The sequence below is a fragment of the Sabethes cyaneus genome, chromosome 1 (genome assembly GCF_943734655.1).
Source record: "Sabethes cyaneus chromosome 1, idSabCyanKW18_F2, whole genome shotgun sequence".
Taxonomy (NCBI): Eukaryota; Metazoa; Arthropoda; class Insecta; order Diptera; family Culicidae; genus Sabethes; species Sabethes cyaneus.
The window spans coordinates 37,439,816-37,453,274 of record NC_071353.1 but is presented as its reverse complement, the minus strand read 5'-3'; the positions used below and the strand labels follow the sequence as shown (position 1 = coordinate 37,453,274).

The window sequence follows — 13,459 nt, the reverse complement described above, 5'->3', positions numbered from 1 at the left end:
CTGGCAGCAGCAGCAGCTGCTGCATGGAAAGGACGATAATGATGATAGAGCTATTCTACTCGCGCGTACAAATCGCACTGCTAATCATATTAGCGATATTATTCGATCTTTCCATTAGAATCGCTCGTTCCTCATCCCAGAGGGCACGCAGGCCAAACTGGTACAAAATTTACCGTGAAAAAAAACTCCTACAACGCACCGCCTCGCAACGTTCGGTTCTGTCGGTCTGGGTTTGTTCCTTGCTTGTTGAACATGCCCCATCGCAATCAGAGAAGGTGTGGTGGGCAGGAATTTAAATAAATATGCATAATGAAACGAAATTATTGTTCGTTCTGGATCGTATCGGTGAAAGAACGAACCGAACCCTAATGATTGATAGCGTGATTAGCGTTAATATGTTGATGTTTCCACCGTGCTGCACGTTGCTGATTCCACCCGTGATGTTTTACTACGATTTGCTAGCCACACTGTGAAGGGTGGAACTGGTGAAACGGTACAGCGGAGGCGTCCCCAGCGTCGGTAGACATTAGAAGCCCGCAAGGATCCGTTGCTTTTGAATTATTAGGTGGAAACAAAACGAGCTCGAATGGAGATTTTCAAGTCATTCCTGCTCTAATGACTCACCAGTCGCAAAGCAGCGGTGGCTTATTTCAGGAACGGGTCTAAGCGCGCGTTACCTTCTTCTCGTTCGTCTCGTTCGTTTATTTTACGTAATAGTGAGCTGCAGCTTGCTGTAGCTCAAATGTACATTGCACATGCGATCCTTTAATGTCCGTTATTAGAAATGCTTACCGAAGACGCTGTGCTGCTGGGAAACGCACCTTTACCGGGTCGATGACACCGGTAATGTATAATTTATCGACACTTGGCTGCTGCTGGCCGTGCATTTAACGAACTGCGTACTTCATTTCCTAATGGAAACACAAAATATACCTAGTTCGATCTAACGACGCTGCCGCTGCATCCAAAATCTGAAGGCAACAACTACTGAGGTATACTTGAGATGTACAAGAAATGAATATATAACGAAAAGTGGTTACACTTCGTGATTTTGTTTGCTTCGATTCTAGAAAAAAGTGGCAGAACCTTTCTGTCCCAACAGGTCAGCAACGATTTATTCCGATAAAACCCGAATCAAGTTGATGTCCTGAAAGTAAACAATTTAGGAAAAGTGAGAAACTATTCCTTCCAGTGTTAGCGGTCGTAGTCCCCCCGCTGTCTAGACGATGAAATTTCGCTGTCTAAAGCTCAAGTCCTGCTCGATTTTTAAAACGTAGTTTTTTTGACGAAAGACTACGTCTTACGGCATGGTTTAGGATAGGCTGTCATTCCAAAATAATTTAAAAATGCGAGCGTCACGAAAAATGAAAGATTTTGAGCGCTAATAGCTTAGCGGTTTCCAGATTTTAAATATTTTTACGCCAATCGATCGGAAAATCTTCTACGCATCCACACCAATAATGAAACTTATTGATTTCAAAGTACGTACTATGGAAAAATTGAAAATAATGAAGCATTGTCCAACTGGAAATCCTCGCTTCGTGATTGGTTGGAAGATTCTTTACGATGATCTAAACCTATACCAATTTGATATCTGTGCCTAGGAAGTAAGCCAAAACAAGTGACAAGTCTCCTCATCTTAACAAGATTTCTTATCACCGTGATGTCCGTGATTAAATCAAGGCCATTTTGATGTTCGTGCTTGGGAAGTACGCCAGAAAGAGTGACAAAGCCCTCTCGTGCCAACAAATCTCTTTCGAACACTATTAAACTTTGTGCAATTTGATGTCTGTGTTAGGGAAGTGTGTCAGAAAAAATGACTAAAGTCGATTGTCTCAACAGATTGCAAATTCTTTACGGCGAGTCGATTAAACCTAGGCGGATTTGATATCTGTGTTGGAAAAGTGCGCTACGGCTCAAGTGTTCGGTCATAATTTAATTCTGTATGGATGCGCATGTTTGACGTTTCATTGGAAGTGTAGTGAAAAGATGTGCTGTTGATAAAATTGAATTGGGATTGAATTGGTAAAATCTCTTCAACGTGGTGAAACGATTGGTAATAAAATCTTTAATTTATGTAAGGTAACAGGAAAGCATCAGTGTGTGTTCTTGATTTTGTTAAATTGTTTCCAAATGCACATAGAAATAACTCTGAAAAATACATCGAGGATTGGACGTATACAATGTTACTACTTTGATAAATGTAACATACAACGCATGTAGTGTATAGTTATACTGCATATAGTATGTATAGGGGAGAGTAGTATACAGTGAGACAACAGGAACAGTGAGTCAACGGGAATAACTACGTCATAAAACATTCAAGATCCATGATATTTTCATGCAAAGTCAAGTTTGTGCACCTACATTGCACAATGTAGTTTCAGAAAAATTTGTTGATTTTTTAACACATTTTTCAACAAAAATTAGTTTTGGGGGGGTCAAAGTAAATTTTGTTGCAATCATTTTCAAGTGATTTTCAAAAACAAAATACATATTAAATTAAAATTACTACATGGCATCACATACTAATAAGAGTAAATATTTGAAAAAATATGACAGTCGAATTGTTGGTAACTCCTAGTTCACTATTTTTCATAAAACATTCCTATTGGCAACGGTGAGACACAGAGTCGTGGGTAACACTGAGACATAGCTTTTGCCATGCAAATCTTTTTGAATTTTTTTTGTGTTCAATTGCAAATCAATCCATAGGAATTGACGGTAAATGAATTCTGAAGTGTAAGTTAAAAGTCAGATGTCCAGGATTTGTCCTCTGTATGAGCATAAATGTATGTGTGAAAATAATCGAAATTTTCAATCATACCCATAATAATATATGCTTTATAGACACACTAAGCAACACGACACAATAAACATGTTCTTTATTACCCAAAAATAAGGTTTAAATCGATTTCAAATTGGTGTCTCAGTATGCAATACTCGTTGTCTCACTCTTCCCACCTATTGGTTAACAGTGAGACAAAAATGCACCTCCACGTTTGTGGTTGTAACTAATTTAGCTTATAACCAAAACGAGTGAAACTTTTTTTCAGGCAACTAGAAGTATATACCTTTCAAATAGATCGAAGAGCGCGGTGATAGCTATCATCAAAAAAAATTAAAATTTTTGGAAAAGAAGTGTCTCACTGTAGCCGTCTCTCCCCTACATGAAGAATCGGATAATTACATGCATGAATACAAGCTACTATCAGTACAAAAAGACTTTAACGTAGTCCTGCGTCACCTACATATGCGATCGTTGTCTTGTACACAACCCCTCTGATTTTTTTGTATTGGGTAAAGCTATTAAATATTAGGTACAAACTATTAAATCTCAGTTACCTTCAAACAATACGAAGGTACCATTTTTCTCTGATGAGCGGCAAATACATATTTAGTTTGTATCGTAACATAACAATGATCTTAGCTGACATTTATGCAATAAAATTATAAAAATGGTTAACTGCAAACTTAAAGTTAAACTAAATTAATTAATGAAATACGCAGCTTAACACTAAACCATCAAGTAGTTCCCAAAACTATAAAATATCTGCAGAATTCATTACAGCTATTAGTTCTTCGGTATCATTTTCTTCATCTTCATGATTCACAGTAGTTTTTAATAAATTTTCATTTGACTTTATCTTTCTACGATCTTCCGATGGATATTCGTAACTCTTACAGCATTTTTCAAGATGTCGAAACACATAGCACTCTGTAAGGATGGCGTTCACCAAGTCGTTCAGGAGCCGGTTTCGAAGTTTCGATTAAATTATATTCATGTCCACTTCAGCATCTGAATGTGGCAGAACCAATATTCCCAATGTAAAATCAATGGGTTCTTGAAAAGGATTTAAACCAGATCCCGAATAATCTGAAACTTCGATCCAAAAAGACGTTGTGCCTTTTGTCGCAGCCAATTTCACGAGATTAATGTTGTTGTATTGTGATTCAATTTGTGACGCAACACTATCAGATGCCTGAAAAAATCCAAAATATACCTGATGTTTTCCTTAGAAGCTTTCAATGTATTCGACAATAGAGACATCTTTTGCAAAATTACAACATTGTCGGGAAGCCTCTGTTGTATTTTCTTTAATAAGCTTAGCACGAAACGTTGGCAAATCTCTCGAAATATTTTTTCATTTTCACTTGACGCTTTACAACGGTTTCGAAGATTCTCAAGTTTTTTCTCAACAACTCAACAACAACAACAACAACTCTTACCTGCAACAAGCAGAATAGGCATCTGTGTCTTTTAAAATCCATCCTTTCATTAATGGATCCTTCATCCGCATTTTGCAAAACTTTTGTTTATACAGTAGACTCTCGGAAAAGTTAATTCTCTAAAAAGTTCATTGTTCAGAAAAGTTAAGCGAATATCAGCTCTCATGCAACGCTTTAAAAAGTTAATTTTTACCTTAACTTTTCTGAGAGTTTTGATTTATTGGTTGTCCAAGCGTTCGTACACACACGTGTGTTTACCTTCTATCTTTATTTCTCATTTTTCGGTTTATTGTCGCCTTTCCACAGTCATACAGAGTCATACAGAGTCGCATCATAACTGGGATTAAATTAAACTCTTGTACCGGATAATTGCAACAATAGCGTATTGAACTATTTGCTAGTTACACATAGTTACTTCAGGATTATTGATAACATACTGGAAAAGCGCAAACTCAGATTAAATTTTAAATGCAAAAGAAGGAACAGCAAGAAACTAAAAATAAACGCGAACACGATCAAAACGTAGTCGCACACTACACGAAAAAAAAAAACAAAAGTAAACTAGTGTAACCGACTATTTTAAACTTACTGAAAGGAACTAAATATTATTTCATGAAGATCTTGATACATATTTCTTTTCATTACAATTTCAAAATATATAAAAATGTGTATCCTATATCCCGGATGATTCTCAATGATTTTTAGGACTACTCGGAAAAGTTAATATTTCGGAAAGTTAATCGACCCATTCCCCAATCGATTAACTTTTCCGAGAGTTTACTGTATATTGGTTTTTTCTTTTCTTTGCCCATTTCTAAAACAAAAAAACTATGTCTAATTTAAATAACTTTCATTCTATTAAACTACTTACCGATTTGCAATTGAATGATTTCGAAACTTCCCCGTACTTAACCTCTTTGTTGCTCACACCAACCACGATTTATAAGCATGCTAAAACAAAATAAAATTCGGATTCTAACGTCACTTGATGAAAAACTTACGACAATATTATCTATATTATTATCTCAAAAACTTAGTATCTCGTAGTCAACTTACGGCGATGACGGCGTTGCTAATGCATAGTCGCAAATACTATGAAACTAAAAGAGATTAAGCCTGTTCGCACTTACACGAAATCCCGTGCCGAATTGTCAAAACTTGCGGAAAACAAGAAAGCATTTCTCTCTCTCTTTTTTTCTCGCACAAAATCAGTCAAAGTGCATGTGAAAAGGAGGAAGGGAAGTATTTTTGCTTTTGTCATCACGCACACGTTGACAGTTTGGAACGAGATTTTCTGAAAGTGCGAGCAGCATGTGAAATTTCTTTTACATACTCCCGTCAACGCCAACTGTTCAATAAGAACATAAAAACGAAGGCAATAACATATCGGTCTTTATTCCTCATACGAACACCAGAAGTACATATCTGCGACGACGGTATTCCTGATATTGTTCATGGTTCTGCGCGAGATGAAAAAAATCAGAGGGGTTGTGTACAAGACCCGACCGCATATATAGGTGACGCAGGACTACGTAAGTCTCTTTGTAGTGATAGTAGCATGCATTCGATTCTTCATGTATACATGCTATATGCAACATATATACATGCTACATGTGTTGTATGTAACATTTATCAAAGTAGCAACATTGCATACGTTCAATCCTCAAAAGATTTCAGAGTTATTTCTATTTGCATTTGGAAACAATTTAACAAACTCAAGAACACAAACTGTTGCTTTCCTGCTACCTTACTGAAATTAAAGATTGTTTTTATTATCCATGGTTTCCCAGGTTGAAGGGATTTTACCAATTCAATCCTATTTTATCAACAACACATCTTTTCACTACACTTCTAATGAAACGGCATGCATGCGTATTCATACAGAGTCATATTATAACCGAACACTACACCTGTAGCACATTTTTCCAACACAGATATCAAATTCGCCTAGGTTTAATCGTCTCGCTGTAAAGAATTTGCGATCTGTTAGGACAACGAACTTGTGTCATTTTTTCTGGCACACTTCCCTAACACAGACATCAAATTGGATTAGGTTTAATCGCAATCGTAAGAAATTTGTTAGCGCGAGGGGATTTTATTATTCTTTCTGGCGTACTTCCTAAGCAAGGACATCAAAATGGTCTAGGTTTAACCGCGGTGTTAAGAAATCTTGTTGAAATGAGGAAACTTTGTCACTTGTTTTGGCTTACTTCCCAACCACAGATATCAAATTGGTATAGGTTTAGATCATCGTAAAGAATCTTCCAACCAATCACGGAGAGAATTTTGCTAAAATATAGGTTCATTATTTTCAATTTTTTCAATTTTTCAATAGTTCAACATCAAGAATCCATACTTTTCTTCATTTGGGTCAATTCTTAGAAGATTTTCCGATCGATTGGTGTAAGAATATTGAAAATCGATTGGAAAACCGCTGAGCTATTAGTGCTCAAAACCTTCATTTTTAGTGACGCTCGCATTTTTCGATTTTTTGGAATGACACCCTATCTCAAAACTTGCCGTAAGAGGTAGTCCTACGTCAAAAGGATGAAAATTAGAGTGGTCTTCCTTACTACGACGGAAATTAGAAATAATCATAGCACAAACTAACTTCGTTCACAATAAAACAAGTCATATGCGTAGGTATTGTTTTTACTAGAAATTTCTTGAATTTTTTCGGGTACTGACGTAATCCATTCCGTTTTCCTTCGTACAAATTTTCTCACATTTTGCTGGGTTTTGGAAAGAGCACCTCCTAAAGACATCAACGTTTCGAACCTTACTCAAGTTAATACAAGTACGAGAGCATCAATACACGCTATTGTTGCGTGATCTTCCTATAATAATAGGTCGAGCAACAACCGAAATGCCACCACTCTGCTGAGGGCAATGGCGTCAATTCGTCGCCATAAAGCGCCCGCAAATGTGACTCCGGAAGCGGCTACAGGCCCAGACGTCCCGCATAACAGGTAGAGACATTCGCGACGAAACGAATCGGCACCACTGCCGGGTCCTGTCAGCCGTTATCGGCGGCCATTTATCTAGCAATTTATTGGTTATAAATATTAAATTAACTACCGGTAATAAGGGTCCCTTTGTGTGCAGCGCACTAACAAGCGTGTTCAGTTTTTTGTTCGATGTACATAAGAGCTTCCCGGGACTGCAGACAGAGGAAACTTTCTAAAATCTCTTTGTACCGAACGACACTAAGCGGCTGTGAAGTTGTGAAAAAATCTCACAGCATCCGCCGCAAAAAAGCCCCACAGCCTACGATGTACTTGCAGACTTCTGAAGCTGCTGCCCGATAAGATCGATCACGCGTCCGCTGATGCGCTGAAGATCATCGCGTCGCGTCGTTATTGTCTCGCCAGTATTCAAATTTAGGGTCCAATCCTTCGATCAATGGAAATGATTATGAGTGAATGAGCCGATAACGGTAGGTGGAGGGGTTCACACAAAAAAAAAAACAACTCGATGCAACATTGTCTGGCAGCCCTGATGGAAGTAGCAAAGCAATCGTTGAACACAGATCTTGTCGTGAGTCTAATGTTACAAAAAATTTATACCTTAACCATGCTGAGCCGTTCATACTGGGAAGATTTTACAGTTTGTTGTTAACTTTTTTCGTAAAGTGCTGGATTGCATAATAATTTAAGCCTTCCCCCAGGCGAACTCACAAACGCACCGGTATTGAATCTCACATTCTGAAGAGGTCTCTGATGTTGAAATCTGCCGAGAACGAATGTAGTTGAGACGCTTTTAACACCTTCGGATTCGTTAGGACAAAACCGAAATCTATAGGAGATTGAGTTTGAACGAGGCTTTGCGATCTCTGGCTGGGAATAACACAGAGGCAATTGCGATTAGATCTTGATTGGTGGTAGCTTCGCTAGAGGATTAATCATTCCGAACGCGTGGGTGCGAAAAATGTCTGCCGCACGGCAAGCGGGAGCGGGCGGGCCTTGCATCGACCCACGGCCGGTTGCTTGCTAAACTGCTTGGGATGTGACGGCTTTGACGGCCGCTATGGCATGGCAGTTCGATTTGGCCCAACTCTGGTGTAGGTTGTTGGAGCTGCTGGAGATGACATAAATTGATAAACATTTCGCTATATTAAGATTGATGGCATGTTTGGCCGAAAGAAATCTTCGAAGAAAATGTGCAAAATTTAACACGCGTCATTTAGTGAAGTGGTTCGGAGTTTTGATGAGCTTGTTGGTAATTTAGTTTGTATTCAAATGTATGATCATATTTGGAATAGAATTCTCCATATATCCGTACATACGTATAGAGCAGATTTTTTACGTAACAAATGAATTTTTAGTACTAAGACATGAATAATGATTCCCTACAAGTTGTCCGCACACATCTTATTGACCTAATCTTCTGCTTTTGAGTTACAAGTACATTAAAGACTGTATTTGAAAAAAATTAGCCGGCTCATTTATTTGTAACGTGAGTAAAACTGATTAAAATTTTGACTGGAACTAGACGAGAATGATTGTTTATGTTAGCAGACCTCATCAAAATCGATTGAGCAATTACAAAATTGAAGATTGAGAAGAATTGCAAGATTGCGTAAAACAAAAGAGTTTGTTTCTCATGACACAAAGGGAGGCTTGGCGTAGGACAACGAATGTCTACATCTATACGTACAGTCCCTCCCCTTATTATTGGTACTATGAAACTTTCTATAGATTTCATATAAAGATATCAAATTTGAACATTATTAGGTCGAAGCGAATGCTACAATTCGACAATGTTGCAAATCGAGCGAGAAACCAACGATGCCCACTATTACGCAAGCGAGAATGAGAAGCATAACAATCAACGCTGACGCCATTCACACAAGCGTGCGATAAACAGCCGCCGTTGTTGTATGGTGTGCAGACATTCTACTACCTACACACTCTCGAATGCACAGCCTGATAACGTCTTTCTGTATAGCCCACTCACGAGTCAAATAATTCGTGTGCAACCAGCTGCCCGTGAGTAGAGAAAACTGAAATGAGACAATGGCCAAAGTAACTCAGTAGCTCGCGAGTCTTTTTTTTCTAAAAGAAAAGTAATCAGAATCACAGCAAACAGATGATGTATTTACCAGTGGTCTCTGCCTGTGAAGCAGGGCGATCACGAAGAAAATGTATGGGGATATTTGACCTTGAAACTTTTCGTTGACTTTTACTAATTAGTGATTGAAAAAGGAAATTATAATTGAAGCCACATCGTTGCTCTATTGCTACATCTATTATGAGTCTATCGGTATCTAATCGGTAATCTAATCTATCGGTAGCTGGTAACTTCAATCTAAACTATGAAATGACACCCTGCAGTAAAATGTAGTCGATGTAGTTTTGTAGGCAAAAAAAGCGCACGGAAAACGTTTGAAATGCTTGTCATCGATGGATACATATCCACAGCTCGCCAATAACCGTTTCCCAAGTGATCAGAATGTTCAAGAAGCATCAGATTACCAAGCGAATGGATGGTAGCGGTGAGAAACGCGGCACCGCAGACTTATAGAATGCCAGGATGGTAATTATCCAATTCAAGCGTCAACCCATCATTTCAATTCAGAATATAGCAAAATAGGTGAAGGGGTTTGTTTGTTTCTAGGTGTTCTGGATTATACGTGTATAAAGCTCGGAAGGCACCGAACCGGAGTGACAAACATAATACGGTGGCTGAAACTTGCACAAAAAAGCTGTACCGCACTCAGCACTATCTGTAAAGCTTCTATGCGCAATGATTAATGCCAAAATAAAACTTTCATAAATTTCAAATAAAATCAAGCGGCTTTAGAATTGTTCCTTGGGATAGGATGTTTACACTATATTCACCGGGATCACCGGTAGCGTGTACTGGATGACAGAGACGGAAAAGCAACGAGGTGCCACGGATCGGGTGGTGAAAAGGATGTCATTGTAAGTAGCTGTAGTACGGAGGTGTGGTGACACTAACATTGTTTTCAAACTTAACACATTAACTGTTCATACCGTCGCTTTTCTCGCATGTCCCTATTCTAACGGAGAGAGGCTGGCAGGGAAATTTCTATATATATCTCTCTCTGTGTATCACAACTTCAAGAACCAAACGCTCCACAGCTTTTGAATCCAGGTTTGATTTGATTGTGGTATACGCAAAAAATTATTATTCCGTGTTAAGCGAGACAACTCTTGTTACGTCCCGATGTATTTGCAAAGGGTCCAAGTTGATAAGTCTGCAACGCTGTTCGCACAAAGCGAATAAACCTACGTTGCACCCTCTCGATTCTAGCGACACCATTTTGATAACACGGGCTCCATATGTGTGTGCAGTACTCGAGATTGGAACGAACTAACACACAGTAGAGCGATTTCAAGTAGGGTAAAGAACCGGCTTTAAGCAGTCTAAGCGGGTCACTGATTGTTTTACCTTATTACAAGCGATGGGTTGACTAAGTGGGGGATATCAGCATACCAATCTTCTTGCTATCTTTAGTTCTTCTAGCTATTACCATCGGAAGACACTATTGTTGTGCTAAACTTTTAATTTTCCGCTTTAAAAGTTGGAGCGGTGGAACTAATTTTGATCAGACCGAACATATTTTCACCCTCAAAGTGCTTTTTTAAGCAATCCTGAAATCTGAATTTTTTTACGTCCCCGTAAAAAATCCCTCGAACTATTCCCCCTATTCAGTAAGTTCGCGTTCCTATCCGCAACCTACTAATCGGCATCTGATGCGTAATCGGCATAGCGTATCGGCATAGATGCGTAAAATGCCATCTGTCTAAATTGTTTATCGGGGCATACACTCACCGCACCGTTAGGCAAACGGTATTCGTCGTCTCTTTTATTCTTTAGTGTTCTTATGGGAAACTGCGAGTTTGACGTCTCACTCGCTGTTCATAAGGATGGTGGGAGAACAAAGTACGCACGGTCCGACTCAGAACAGTGTTGTCAAAGCAAATAACATTGAAACACATCGTTGCTTCATTAAATCACTGAGAAAATCTTCGAAAATTATTGAAAAAGCTGTTTTTTCTGTTGTTTTTAATAAAGAAAAATTAATTATGAACATACATTGCTCTTAAAAGTATTGAACCACGTCAATTCAGAATTTGTTTTCAGTTTTGTTATACAATAATAAAACTTTCGGCTAGTGACAAAGCCTTAGATAATAGAAAAAAAAGAGTGAATAATATGGTATGTGACAATTGAGTGCTTGACTTTTAGAGTGGTTGTAATCAGTGCTGAAAAATGTGATGGATTCGTTAGTAGCGAGGTGGCGATTACCTTCAGCAGCTGAAAAATGTACGTTTTTGGACAACAATTTTTAATTCAACATATTTCCTGTCGGAAACCCAGTAAATTGTGTTTGTGTGAATCAAATGTATGGTTAAGTGACTTGTGAAGATGATCCTATCAAAAGATTTTGAAAATATGAATAAAAAAGTGCATTTTCGGCTCATTTATTTTCAACTGATTAAAATAGGTGACACTGCTTAACTCGTTCCTTACCCTAGTATGTGACATTGAAGATTTTGACGATACACATGTTGAATCCCAAATTCCTGCAAACCTTGTCGACAACGAAAGAAACAGCATGTTTGAAGGTTAGTTTGGAGTCGAGTCGTACCCCGAGATCTTTGACGCAATCTACACGTACGGGTATACCTGATAGTCGGTATTCGAAGATTATCGGATTCAAATTTCTCGAGAATGTAATCACTTCGCATTTATCCAGGCGTAGTATTAAACGATTGTGTTTGCACCATTCGGTGCATATTGACAGCTGCTCCTGAACTGCAAGAGTATCAGGTAAGTCTTTGACTTTGACGAACAATTTCAAGTCGTCGGCGAACGCAAACCGAGGACCTTTGAGCGGTATGTTGACGTCGGTAAAATATATAAGAAAAGTCTTGTGGAATTTCAGAGAAATAGGTGCCAGCAAAAGCCAGCAAAATGGACCCGGTCGATGGAAAAATTAACAAGACGATTCGACAAATACGATTTGAACGATTTGAACGATTTGGAGTAGTAGCCCTGCAATGCCGAATTTGTCCAATTTAGCAAGCGTTCTATAGTGGTTCAAAAGGGCGAAAAGTGGATCTTTCTTCCTAGCCGCTTTGGCTTTTATTTGAGCATTTCGGATCTTCAGCACTTTTGTTCGTATAAATACCCCTCATAATCTAAAAGGGTCAAAAGTTAGTCATAAGATAAAAATAAATTTGTTTGTGTTAGTACTTAGAAACATGGCTTCTTCAGCAAAGTTGTAGAAAATATAAAAACAAGCAAGTTTTTCTGAAGAAATGACATTTCTATCTCTATCCGGTGTAGAACTATACTTAACATAGCTTTACATAGCATAGCATTTACTTGCTAAGTTATCGCATATTCATGCTTTATTTTTTTTTACCTTCACAAGCCTTTCGGATAAAACGGGATAAGTGGATATATCAAATCAATACTGTAGAGCACTGAAGCTTAGGTCAAGTACTACCAACTTACATAGGTGCCTCTTATCCCCACCCACCCATAAGAGAATACGGGAATCATATGTTTTATGTATTTTGTATTCGTCGAATGCTCAATATACGTCAACTTTTTTGTGTTAGTAGATAGACACATGGTTTTTTCGGCAAAGTTGTAGAGAATATAAAGACAAACAACTTTGCTGAAATCATAATAATTCTATCTTTACCGGATGCAGAGCTACAGACCATTTTCTTAGAAAGTTCCTTAAAAATTTACATACTCAACTTTTGTTGGTTCCATTTTAGATATAATCATAACATATTGTTCTAGGCAATTATCAAAGCACTCAAAACACATGTTTTTGGAGAAGATCGCCAATCTCTACGACCTTTCCTTACAAAATTAACACCTATTTAAGCTTTATTTTTCCTTAACTTCACGAGCCAAAAGGGTAGAATAGGGCAAATGGAGATACGAAATTAGTGCTTCACCTTAAAGCGTAGATCAAGTACTATAAACTTGTATAGGTGCTGCTTGTCCCCATCTGCCCTTATTACCATATGAGAAGCATATGGTTTTTTAGTTTTTTTTAATTGCTTCAATCTTTATTAAGCTTTCTGTGAACGTATTGTTTTTCTTTTGTTATCAAAGTTTTTTTTTTTGTATGGACTTATCACTGCGACCAGTATAGTTGATCTATTGTGATATCGCCCGGTTTGCTGTATGACCCGCACTGCATTTCTTTGCTATAATCGCTATTGAGTGAGCGATA

General features: G+C 38.1%; 2 protein-coding genes across 3 annotated transcripts in view; both read right to left on the bottom strand.

The window, feature by feature from the left end:
* Nucleotides 1-13,459, bottom strand: part of LOC128733202 (cadherin-99C) — a 425,982-nt gene that overhangs the window by 297,604 nt on the left and 114,919 nt on the right. The window contains exon 1 of one of the 2 annotated variants that reach the window (XM_053826923.1): nt 5,102-5,145. The exons of the other annotated variant lie outside the window; for it this stretch is intronic. The gene's annotated coding sequence lies outside the window, so the exon portion shown is untranslated. Of the gene's footprint in view, nt 1-5,101; nt 5,146-13,459 lie in introns of those variants that run through there. 2 annotated transcript variants of the gene reach the window in all.
* Nucleotides 1-13,459, bottom strand: part of LOC128745592 (serine-aspartate repeat-containing protein C-like) — a 179,127-nt gene that overhangs the window by 65,050 nt on the left and 100,618 nt on the right. The window lies entirely within an intron of this gene.